This window comes from Pinus tabuliformis, chromosome 4_2 (genome assembly GCF_031772625.1).
Source record: "Pinus tabuliformis cultivar Carrire ecotype Pingquan chromosome 4_2, CPIR1, whole genome shotgun sequence".
NCBI classification, from domain to species: domain Eukaryota; kingdom Viridiplantae; phylum Streptophyta; class Pinopsida; order Pinales; family Pinaceae; genus Pinus; species Pinus tabuliformis.
This window is the reverse complement of record NC_142304.1, coordinates 134,210,006-134,223,489: the sequence shown is the minus strand read 5'-3', so window position 1 is coordinate 134,223,489 and position 13,484 is coordinate 134,210,006. Positions and strand designations below refer to the sequence as shown.

Genomic DNA, 13,484 nt, shown 5'->3' with positions numbered 1-13,484 from the left:
GCGCAACTTTCATACATGTGTATATATGGAAGTTGCGCACATAAAGCAGTTTTGTATATACAGAGGTTGAATTTGTTCACAGGTATGAGCATATATGGAAGATATGCAGGTATACTAAAGTTGTGCATATACAAAAGTTTCTCATATCGAAAGATATGTGCATATACATAAGTTGTGCATATGTGGAAATCGCACAATTTTTATATATGTGCACCTTTTGTTTCGATATCTTCCATATATGCACAACTTTTGTATATGCACATATTTTTTGTATATGTGAAACTTCCATATATGCGCATATACGAAAGTTGCGTATACGAAAGTTGTGCATATAGGGTAGATATGTGCATATATGAAATATATGTGCATATACAAAAGTTGTGTATCAAATTAGTTGAATTGCATATATTTCTCTACTCTTTGACCACTGAGTCGTTTTCATTGCTAAGGGCGTTACTAAGAACATATGGTAAAAAAGGCCTATCCAACCTTTCCCTTTGTGGATCTTAACGTAGAAAGAATGCCTTCCATGTGAGACATGTACATGGAACATTCTACATATTAAACATGTAGACCTAAATTTGACATCATGGAATTGACTAAGAGTCTTATTTTATATGTATTTATTTAGGGAACAAAACAAGTTTACTTGGTCCTAGATCATGGTCATCAAGTTGTAATCAAATTCCTAATTGGAGTGATTATCTCACTCTACATATAAGAATGAAGTGAAATGGCCACACACAATATATCTTTCTAAGGACACCTCACCAATATCAAGTAATACGCTTATGAATGAAAAATAATTCAATGCTCATTACAAATGATGTCTAATGAAAAATATTACCATGCACATTACAAATGCACTGCCATGATGAATGTGTACATGTTGGTCTAGTAATAAAGAAATGTCATGCATTGAAGAATGATATCACACCCTTGGTCAAGTACATAGTTAGTTTTCCTACACTTAATTTCAAGAAAGGTTTTATGACTAATAAAAACAAGTTGTGCACAACTTGATGGTCAAAAAAATTTAACTCGTAATAAATAAAAACAATTAAATAACATTCAAATTAAAATCCTTTAAATTAAACATTTAGCATTGTAATTTACTACTAGCATAAAAATGTCCAACTAGTTTGTGGAAAATGACATTAACCTTAGAAATCAATTTTAACTATGTTATAATATTTTTCAATTTACCTCAATGAGCTTCGTAAAAATCAATAAGCTTGAAATTGACATGTTATACTTACTTACATGTTATATACTTACAAAGGTTGAAGTTGTGCACAAATTTTGTATATGCACATATATGGAAGTTGCGCATATACGGAAGTTCCCGTATCTTTTGTATATGTGCATATATTACGTGTATGTGTACATAAACAAAAGTTTCACATATACATAAGTTGTGCGCAACTTCTGTAATATGCATATACGGTAGTCCTCATATATGCATAGTTTCTGTATATACTCAACTTTCATATATGCACATATCTTTCGCATATGTGCATATCTTCCGTATATGTGCAACTTGTGTATATGCACATATCCTTCGTATACACGCATCTACTATATATGTGCAAATTCTAGATATGTGCATATCTATGGAAGAAGTTTCGTATATGTGCAACTTCCATATATGCGCATATATTTTGTATATGCACAACTTTCATATATGTGCATATACAAAAATTGTACATTTGTGGAGGCTATGTATATATGGAGGTTGAAGTTGTTCTCTATATGCATAGTTTTTGTATATGTACATATATGGAAGTTGCCCATATACGGAAGATGCACATATACAGAAATTGTGCATATACATCATTTATGTGCAACTTCGGCCACTATAGATGTACAACCTTTGTATATGAACAAATTATGTATATGTGCAACTTCTATATATACACATATTGATTTTCGAGTATATGGAAGATATGTGCATATACAGAAGATATATATATATGGAAGTTGTGCTTATACATAGGTTGACGTTATGCACAACTTCCATATATTTGCATATCTTCTGTATATGCACAATTTTCGTGTATGCAAATATCTTCGGTATATATGCAATTTTTGTAAATGGGCATATCTCCCATATATGCACATATAAAAATAGTGTGCAACTTCCGTAATATGCATATACGGAAACCTCCATAAATGCACAAATTTCGTGTATGTGCAGCGTCCATATATGCGCAAATATTTCATACATACGCATAACTTTCATATGTGCTCAACTTTCATATATGTGTATATACAAAAAAATTAATATGTGTATATAAGGAAAAAGTTATGCACATACAAAAGATATGCACATTTACAAAAGATGTGTATATACAAAAATTGAAATTATGCAAGTATGTGCATATACGTAAGATATGCGCATATACAGAAGATATGTGCATATAATGAAGTTGTGCATATATAGAAGATATTTACATATAAAAAATTTATGCATATATGGAAGATATACGTGTATATAGAAGTTGTGCATGTACGAAAGTTGCACATATACAAAAGTTGTGTATATATGGAAGTCACACAGTTTTTATATATGTGCATCTTCTTTATTGCATATCTTTCATATACGCACAACTTTTGTACATGCGCGTATCTTATGTATATGTGCAACTTCCATAGATGCGCATATACGGAAGTGTATATACGAAAGTTGTGGATACATGAAAATTTGTGCATATATGGAAGATATGTGCATATATGGAAGATGTGCACATATACAAAAGTTTTGCATATACAGAAGATTTTACTTGTACATCATTATGAAATTAGTTGAATCGCATATCCTTTTCTACTCTTTGAGCATTGAGTCATTTTCAGCACTAAGGGCATTACTAAGAACATACGATAAGAGAGGCTTATCCAAAATTTCCCTTTGTGTCTCTTAACATAGAAGGAATTCCTTCCATGTGAGACATGTAGATGGAACTTCCTAAATATTAAACATGTGGACCTAGAGTTAACATCATGGCATTAATTAAGAATCATATTTTATATGTGTTTGTTGTTTGTTCAGGGAACAAAACAAGCTTACTTGGTCCTAGGTCATGGTCATCAAGTTGTAATCCAATTCCAAATTGGAGTGATTAGCTCACTCTACATATAAGAATGAAGTGAAATGGCCACAAGCATTATCTCTTTCCAAGGACACCTCACCAATATCAAGTAATACACATATGAATGAAAAATAATTCCATGCACATTACAAATGATGTCCAATGAAAAATATTACCATGCACATTACAAATGCACCGCCATGATGAATGCATACATGTTGGTCTAGTAATAAAGAAAGGTCATGCATTGAAGAATGATATGACACCCTTGGTCAAGTACATAGTTGGTTTGCCTACACTTAATTTCAAGAGAAATTTTATGACTAATAAAAACAAATTTCACACGACTTGATGGTCAAAAAAAATTAGCTCCTAATAAATCAAAACAATTAAATAACATTCAAATAAAAATCATTTAAATTAAACATTTAACATTGCAATTTACTACTTGTATAACAATGTCCACCTAGTTGTGGAAATGGCATTAACCGAGAAGTCAATTTTAACTTTGTGTTATAATATTTTTCAATTTTTAAAATGTAATTTATTTTATATATATATAGTGTAACTGTATGTGAAATCCAAAAAATCTATGCAAATTTGTACTAATGCATTCTAAAGTCACTCTTATTGGTATTCAATTGTCAATTAATAACTATAATATAAATTCAATGTACATAAACAAATGTAATTATGAAGTTTTCACGAATTTTTAACGTAATTTGCTTAAACAATGACTAGAATTTGGAGTTACATTTAAACTTTATATTATATATATATATAACAAAAAACAAAACAAAAAATCTAAAATCATATATATATTAGGTTAAAAATTAAAATATAAAACAAAATTAAGTTACATTAATAGTTGTCATAATCTTTAAATATTTATTTGCACTCTTTTCACATTAAGATTTTTTTTTAGTTATTACTAGGTTAATAATTTTTTTGAAATTTTGATTAAGATAATCTTTTCACACTTCATGTTTCCTTTAGCTTTGATTTAATTCAATATATTATCATTTATAACAATAGATTTCTTTCAAATTATCATTATAAATATCATTGAAATAAATCATTTAACGAAGAAAAGAAATTATATATTTGAAATAATTCATGTTGATAATAATTAAATGTTATATTTGTTCTATGTGAGACCAAATATAATAAAATAAAATAAAGTGAGATGTCTATGTTTTCAGTGTAAAAATAATAATTTAGGTTTATAGCTTGCACATGGTTTTGGATCCATGGTTTTGGTTGTACATGGTATTGTGATTGTAGTATTTGTTTGTAGTATTTGTTTGTGTAGACTATATAAATATAGGATGGATTTTATAAAATAAATAGAGAGCAGAAGGTAGAGGACATTGGAGTGGAGGTGAAGTTTGATGTATATTTTATTATTAATAAAAAGAATTGTTGATCCTTTCTCATGGTTTTCTTTAGGTTTTCTAAGTAAAATTTGTGTTGTCTTCATAAATTATTATTGATCTAAGATTTATTGTAATTTATTTATTGATTGGTTTTCAAAATACAAAAATATTGAGAACATTTTTAAACATAGTTCCAATATCTAATCATACAAATTAGAAATTGGTTTTCAGAATACAAAAATATTGAGAACATTTTTAAACATGGTTCCAATGTCTAATCATACAAATTAGACATTTTCGCAAATTAGACATTTTCACAATTTTTACACCGTAAACGGAAAACTGTATACAACCAGTTAGGGAAAAAACTGTATACGGCCCTTCCTCGTTTTCATTGATTTCGCGGGATTTGGTTTCAGTGTAACTGAAATTCTTGGGTTCAGGTAATTGATTTTCAATATTCCCAATGCCAGAGTGTTCAGATCATCTCTTATTTTCATGTTTTCCCTCATTTTCTCAATCTTAAACTTGGTATCTGCAATTTTTTTCTCCAGCGTTTCTGGACTCTAGTTTCTCTTAGAAGGCTTCCCTTCTCGATAACTGGAGCGTGGTGGATCCCTTTTATGGCCCTATCAAGATCAATTTCCAGCTCCTTGAGCGCGTTCTCTAACTCTGTAGTTATTTTCCAAGTCTTTCCATTTGGGTACCATGTTCCTTACATCCCTTCCTCGCTTTCATTGCTTTTCCGGATTTGGCCTCGGTGGAACTAAAATTCTTGGGTCCAGGTAATTGATTTTCGATTTTCCCAACGCCAGAGTCTTCAGATCATCTCTTATTTTCATGTTTTCCTTCATTTTTTCAATCTTCAACTTGGTATCTGCAATTTGTTTCTCCAACATTTATGGGCTTTGGTTTCTCTTAGAATTCTTCCCTTCTATATTAGTGGGTTCATTTTCTAGCCCTATCAAGATCAATTTCGAGCTCCCTGAGCACGCTCTCTAACTCTGCAATTTTTCTTTCAATTCTTTCCATTTGGGTACCATGTGCCTTTGAAACAGACTGGTGATGGTTACACAGAATTGCAACCTCCTATACATCCCTTCCTCGCTTCCATTGCTTTCGCAGGATTTGTCCTCAGCAGAACTGAAATTCTTGGGTCCAGGTAATTGATTTTTGATTTTCCCAACGCCAGTCTTCAAATCATCTCTTTTTTTCATGTTTTCCTTCATTTTCTCAATCTTCAACTTGGTATCTACATTTTTTTTCTCCAATGTTTCTGGACTCTGGTTTCTCTTAAAAGGCTTCCCTTTTGGATAACTGGAGAATGGTCGATTCCCTTTTCTAGCCCTATCAAGATCAATTTCCAGCTCCATGAGCGCGCTCTCTAACTCTACGGTTTTTCTTTCAAGTCTTTCCATTTGGGTACCATGTGCCTTTGAAACAGATCGTTGATGGTTACACAGAATTGCAACCTCCTTGTTTGCACGTTGATATTCAACAATGTTCTCTAAACAACTGACACCAGTTGTCCTGTAGAATTTTGTCCAATGTAATGGATGCATTGTATGTTATAAAGAATTTTGTTTTAAGGCTTGGCATAATTTCCTTGAGATGGGCATTCAACTTACTGGTGTCAAGCTTATCAAACAATTCATCCCCTTCACTTTTGCTCGAATGTTATCTATGTAATCCTTGAGCATTGTTTCCTTCTCATACTTTTCTTTGTTACTTTGGAATTTCCAAGAACTACTAGGATCCAAGAATACATATTTGAATTCTTTGGGATTTATTGGGTCATTCCAATAAGGCATCCATGTTACAGTCTTGTTATGCTTGATCTCCTTCCACCTGTGGGCCGACATTGTGCACTCTCGGATGGAAGAATCTCTCTCTATATTGATTCTAATATCTTTTGGATAAATTTTCTTCTTCAATTGACCCATTTTGGAATGCTCTCCACAGCCACGGAAGAGCCCTGGTGGCTCAACTCTGAAGTTCCCAACCTTCTCTTTCACTCCATCAACAATTTCCCACATGTACTTCTCTTGTTGTTGCTTCTTTTCTTTCAAAGCTTATTTTCTTTCAAAGCTTCTTTTCCTCTATGCTCATTTGTTTCTTCTTCTTTTTTTCTCTGAGATGTCATTTGTAAATTGAGGTAAAATCACATAGCTCAAACTTGTGAATGACATGGTTAGTCCCGAGAACTTACTTCCAATCATGCCTAAAATTCTCTATAAATTTTGGATTTGTGGCACAGTCTATGTCCTTCATGATTGCAAACATAGTGCCCATCTCCTCTTCTCCAGGAGTAAGAACAACTAACTTTCCAATTTGAAGCATCTTGACTCCATGAGGTTAGTAAGGGGGAGGAAAAATTACTCTATTCTGCTCCAATGTTGCCCACTTTACCTCTTCCTTGTCAATCGTTTTCAGTGCAGGTTTTGTTGATGGAGCTTTTGGCACTGATGCTTTTGGTGGAAATTCCCAAATATGATCAATTATATTAGGTTTAAAATGATAACATAAAAACTCATATAGTCACACTGCAGACAAAGAGGAAATTTCATTGATGGATCGTGAGGGATGGCATTGCACAGTCGGATGTCACAATTCTAGAATGGATTGGATTAGAAATAACGCCTGGCTCTGGAAATTGTGTTGGCCAAGGAAAAAAAATAGAATTCTCATTTTACAGCATTTTCTAAGGCACTTACATATCTCTTGTATTTTATCTAGGATTATGAATATGCAAGCTATAATCCTGTGGAATATGAAATACCCAACCACTTCTGTGAGATGGCTGCAAATTACCACACTAACACACCCTCACATATTAGACTACAGAAAGTTCCCAGGTATATTTTACTACATCCTAGAGTTATATATTTTGAACTCATTACTCAATGAGATTTATAATGACATTAGACTATAGCAAGTGCCCACAGATGTTAGAATGACTCTATGAGGCCAAGTATTGAAAGTTGAAATGGAAATGGTAAAGTTAGGGAAATTAAATGAAAGCAAACTGTGAAAGAGGGATAGAAAAAAAAGTTGATAGGCATGCTTGTTGTATGCTCTGAATCAAAGACGGAAAAATAGGAATAATGTGTGATTCTTTTTTTATCTTCTATTTTTTGAACATTTATTCTCTAGATTTCACCGATTCTACATACCTGACATTGACAAGTTCAGCTCCCCACAACAAGAAAATCAAAATTGATTTTTTTTTATTAAAACAGACGGTGTATTAGGGTTTCTCCACTTGGAATTTCATATGTCAGTGTATAGGTGCGAAGGACCCAATTTTACTATTGAATTTTATGTGCATATGCCTCTGGAGAATTTCTGATTCACCAGAAAAATTATTTTCCAATAGAAAAAGAAACTCTTGCCATTTTTAATGGCATACAAAAATTTGAATTATATTTGGCCCCTGCCAAGTTCCTGATAAAAATAGACTCAATGAATTTCAAATATTTCTTATCAGCCAAGATATCAAAACAGCATGGCAGATATGGTTCAAATGTATGATTTTGATGTTGAATGGGTGCCAGGTATTTCCAATTATTTAGCCGACTCTCTTACCAGAGAAATGAACAAGGCCCATGTTCATAACCAAAGAACTGATATTTTTGTTATTCCTGGTAAGACCCCTGCAGATGATAGCTTTGAAACTTTTGTAAAAAGATTTCAGATTCTTGAATTAATTCTTGGTGATGTGGTCGAAGAAATTAAAAAGGTTATTGGACTGAGAATGAGAAGAAATCAATGGATACACAGATGTCAAGCTTGGCAGTCCAAAAATGTTGGTGTTCTGTTGGGTCTAGATGAAGAATTGGTAAAGGTATATCCTCTGCCAAATATGAAGGTAAAACTTTATTTCAAGACTCTTGATGATTACTGGACTAAAGAATATACTGAATCCATGATCAAGGTTTTGCAAACTTTGAATTATTATTAGATCATTGGAGGTATAGATTTCTCTTTTGTTGTTTATACTTCTGCTAAAATGTTGGATTTGGATGAAATAAATATGACCGAAAAGGTAGGAAGGTTTCTAAAGTCATTAAGAATTCCTGATCTTTTTGAAGAACTTGATGCTGCATTTCTTCAAAGAAATGATGAAAATTTTGCAGGAACAAATTCATTTCCCCAGTATGAACTCTTTGAACCATTTGCAGATTGGGAAATAAAAAATGGCCATTGTCAAAAGAAGCCACAGACAAGAGCTTCTCAATGTGTTGAAAGGACATTGCAATATCTGTGAACATTCTCGACACCTTGGGATTATCAAAGTTTAGAGTTCAGAAATCCTATTATCCCAAATCCTTTTGCACAATTATATGGCCCTGAATGAGTTGCTGCCTCTGTGATAGCCAACAATAATGAAGAAATTAAGAAAATCACTCTCTGGCTTAAAGAATTTCACAGCCTCAAGTTACCTGAAAAATTGTCTATGATCAAAACTTTGGAAACACTTCAAGGAAGATTTGGAGTAATCAAATTACTGATTAACTCAAAGGCATTAATTACTATTAGTGTTATGGCAGGAAATTGGAGTGATGATGTAGTTTTTTTGATAAATTTATTATTGTCAACCAAGGTTTGTTCATCTATGATTTTTGAATTAGGTTGGCAGCAACAAGAGAATATCAATCATAACTACAAGCTATGGGTCCAATGTGCCATAGAACGCTCTGTCAGCATGTTTCAAATTTTCAAATGGGAATTATTAGATGGAGTCAAATTGTCAGTTCAAACAATGCCTGAATTCCGTAAAAGCAAAAAAGATTCCTTCCTTGACATTGAGATAGATCCAATGGCTTATGTAAATCGGTGGACGAAAGAGGACAATAAATATCTCTTTCCACAAAAGAATCTCTATGTTACGACTGACACAATAAAGTTTGATACAGGACAATCATCCAAGGCACCACTAAAAGGAGAATCTTCTACAGTCTCGACAAAAGAAAAAGCAGCTACGGCAAAAGGAAAAGAGAAGGTATCCGACGAAAAAGAAACTATTTTCGTGGATTTGTACCAAGATGCTCAAGAGCAACAAGACCACACATGGGAGACAGAATATTTGGAGTGGTTAAATCAATCATGGTTAAATCAAAAGCTTCCCTCATCTTCATCAGAAACACATGATCCTGATTCTGATTATGATAGTGATCGAAGTCCGATGGGACCTTGGTAGTGCGTTTTCTTTTAATTATTGTACTCGAGAATATTGAATAGACACCGTCTGGACTAAGCAATGTCTGACAAGACCTTCAATAATTCTCATATGTTTCTAAACTTATAAGTATGAGTCTTGTGTGTGTAGAGAGACATGTCTGTGTTGTGAGTGAATGTGTGAGTGTGTGAAAGAGTGTTTGTATTCTGTACTTTAAGAGATCAGAGACCAAAAAGCTCTACTCTGAGGCATAACTTGGTATGTAACATTTTTATTTGAATTAATTCTGAAGCCTGCTTGGCCGCCTGTCTAAGGACAATTTGTTCCAAGATCGCCTTAAGTCGGGATTGTAAAGTGAGTTGAAGACCGAAGGAGTCGTGTGTCCTCGTATTTCTCGAGCCCGTGGTGGATGGTGTGAGGAATTTCAGCATACTCTTCAGAGGTTCAAGTAAGTTACTGAGTCCATCATCTTAATTGGTATCAGAGCCCTGTTCTGGTCCTAAGTTATAAACTACAGACAGAGTCTAAAGCTAGCCAGGAAGCCTTTGAAAAGCTCTTGTTCTACAATTTCTGAGTAGATAAACGCTACTTTAGTCAATCTCTGGTATAGTTTGTAATTATGGCAAATCTGTTACGCTCTTTCTCGTCTATTGATCATAAAGTTATAACTGAAGTCTCTTCTCGAACTATTGAATCTGACCTTGCATCTACTGAAAACTTCGAAGCAATTGAGAATCCTGAGAGCTGGAATCCTCCTGCTCTCCATGCTACTGATGTCTATAAATTGCCTATGTCGTTTGTTTTTAAAAGAAAATCTTTTTTGAAAGAAGTGGAAGTTACTATAAAAATTTCTGGTCCCGCAGTCCAAATAGTCGCTTTAAATCTATTTTCTGATGATGAGATCAAGAAATTTCGACAGTATGTAAAGGATCAGAAGTATTCCTATCTTCATTTTGGTGGTATTAGAATTGGTCTTGCTCCTTTGTTCCGACATGGATTAAATACTCCCTGCATTGCTGAAGTTTTTGATACCCGTCACCAGATTTATGACCATGCAAGAATAGGAACTATTTTGGGTAATCTATCTACTGGGTGTCAATATGGTACAATATTTCCTGATTATTCAATCAGCTTGGCCGATATCCATCTTAAAGATTGTTGGAAACTCCTGGTAGGAGTTCAAGGACTTCAAATGATAGAAGATACTGAGTATCTTTCTACACTGGTTCAAGCTTCTTTTCAGTTAACCAACACAGCTCACCCTAAACTCAAACAACCCGTTTTAAAAGACTGTGTTACTGTTGGTCTTTCAAATGCTCAAGTTGAAGGTGTTCTGTATGATCAAACTGAATTGCCAAGCAATTGGTATTTTCAATATAAGTCAATTGCAGATGATCGCAAGCCTGAGTCAAAACTCAAAAGAATCTCGATTAATAATGGTCAAGTAAAGCTTATTCCTGCAAAACCACAGATTCCTTGACCTATCGTCAGGCCACGACGTTATGTAATCCCTGTACCTTCTACTGAAGCTTCTATTCAAGACACATCGATCTCCCTCTAGTTGAAGAAGTCAGCCTTTCTGAACCATAATTATCGTCAACTGAACTGTATATACCTGAATCTAAACCTTTTTTAGCTGTAAATAAAATGCATCGTATTTCTCATACCTAGTTTCCTCCTGTTGAAGAATGGCAATACGCAAATCATCGTTTTGTAAAGGGTGGGAAATGGCCTCCTAAGACAAAATTTTGCACCACCTCTTCTATGTCAAAACAGTTGTCGATCCGAGCTGACTGTGCTCCCTTGATAGAGCATAATGCATTAAACACCACTGACCTAGATTAGACCTGTCAGATTGGTAATTACCTTACCACATGGTGTGCACATGCAGAGGAAGTTCTGGATGATTTAGGATCCCAGTCTGAGCTAATTCTAGCTAATCTTAAGCTTCTCCATGATGAACAGCAAGAAGAAAAAGCAAGAAGAGAAGCAAAAGAGAAAAAGAAAAAAGAAAAGAAAAGGAGAGAATCAAAGGTTCCCAAATTTTCTATCTCCATGGATACTCCTAACTATTGGGATATAGATGAAAATCAAGAGGGCAGTGAAGTTGAATCCAGCACCCAAGCTGAACATAGACTAGAGCCAACAAAATCACTAAATCTTCACAAATCAAAAAGTGAGATAGCCACTTTAGAAAATGTTGCCTCTAAATTCCCTTCCTTCATTTTGCCATCTCTCCAAAAAGCCAATGTACTTCGTGAAGTACATAAGTACCCAAGGGTTGAAGAAGACTTGTTTGCAGCCAATGCCACTAGATATGTTCTAGACTTAGACAAATCTACAAATCCAGCTGAATCCATCAGAGTTTGGATTGGTGCCCTATATCAAATGCAAATTGTCTCTAAATTAGATAATCTATCTATTTTTGCCTTAGCAGAAAAACGAATGGCCGGAATTGTATATGACTGGTGGATGGGACCATCAAAAGAAGAATGGATGCATGTAGCTGCTGCAAGATTAGCTACATTAGAATTGCTACTCAAAACCCAATTTGTCCCCGAACTGGCAGATGAAAAGAAACAGATTATAACAGATCTAGCAAGAATGGAATTGAAGGATTTAAAGTTTTTAGATCAGTTTGGTAATGATTATATGGCCAAGATCTATAAAGCTAATCTTACCAATGATTCTACTCAAAAGATTTCATTCCTGTCAAAATTGCCTGGTAATCTAGGTGATATGATAATGAAAGATCTGGACGTTCAAGGGAAAAATATTGAACAGACTTATTGGATAGATCTCTTATTTCGGTGTCAAGAAAAAGTTAAATATCTTTGTTGGCAGAAGAAAGCTCAAGATTTTTCTCCTGGTCTTGATGTTTGTCATTCTGTATTACCATGGACACCATTCAAAAAGAGAAAATCTAGAAGATATGGAAAATTCAGGCCCAAGAGAGTAGCCAATCCCAGAAAGCCATTCCGCAAGTTCAAATATTTAAAAAAGCGCAGGCAACCAAAAAGAGACAATGCATGTTTTATATGCAAACAAGAAGGTCACTTCGCCAGAAAATGTCCCAAAAGCTCTTCCAACAAGTTGAAAGCATGTATAGAGATTGATGATTTTGTAGATAATTGGTCAATTGTTGATTCCCAAGATGAAGTATCAGATGTATATATTTTAACTGATGCTTCCTTGTCAGATACTGAGTCAGTTCCCGACACATGCCAGAAAATGAATATTTGCTATGATTGTTCTGAATCTGAGAATGAAACTGACTTGCATTTTAGTGATGAGTATAGCTCCGATGACTACACTGATGAGACATCTGAATCCATTTCAGATGATGCTATCTCTATTGTTCCCTCTCTATCTACCGATCGAGATACTAAGAATTCACACTCCGTTTTAAATTCTTTGCCTCCACAATCCACATTGAATTCTTTTTGTCCTTACCCAAAGACAGTTTCTCAGTCATCTTCATCTTTGCCCGTTCCCACATCTGTTAATCTCAATGAAAGTTCTTTTCTCAAAAATATTGTTAAAACTAACAATCTTCTCTATATTCTTGTTGAAGTCCAAGTTAAAGGTGAATGGATCACTATGGATGCATTCATTGATACAGGTGGCTCCAATAACTTAGCACGCCCATCTTTATTCAAAGGATTATGGAAGCCTTTACAAAATATTCTGATTTCTGAGACCATTGGTGGCTCTATCAATCTCACCCACTATGTTGATAACATATCTTTAAAAGTAGGGGGGAGTATTGTAAAAATTTCTGCAATTCAGCACTACGATGCCTCTGCAAGTTTGTTTCTTGGAATGCCATTTATTAATTTT

At 34.0% G+C, this 13,484-nt stretch overlaps 1 pseudogene; it reads right to left on the bottom strand.

Annotated features, from left to right (window-relative positions):
- Nucleotides 1-4,992: 4,992 nt before the first annotated feature.
- LOC149168591 (DNA topoisomerase 1 beta-like) overlaps nt 4,993-13,484 on the bottom strand; it is a 46,701-nt pseudogene continuing 38,209 nt past the window's right edge.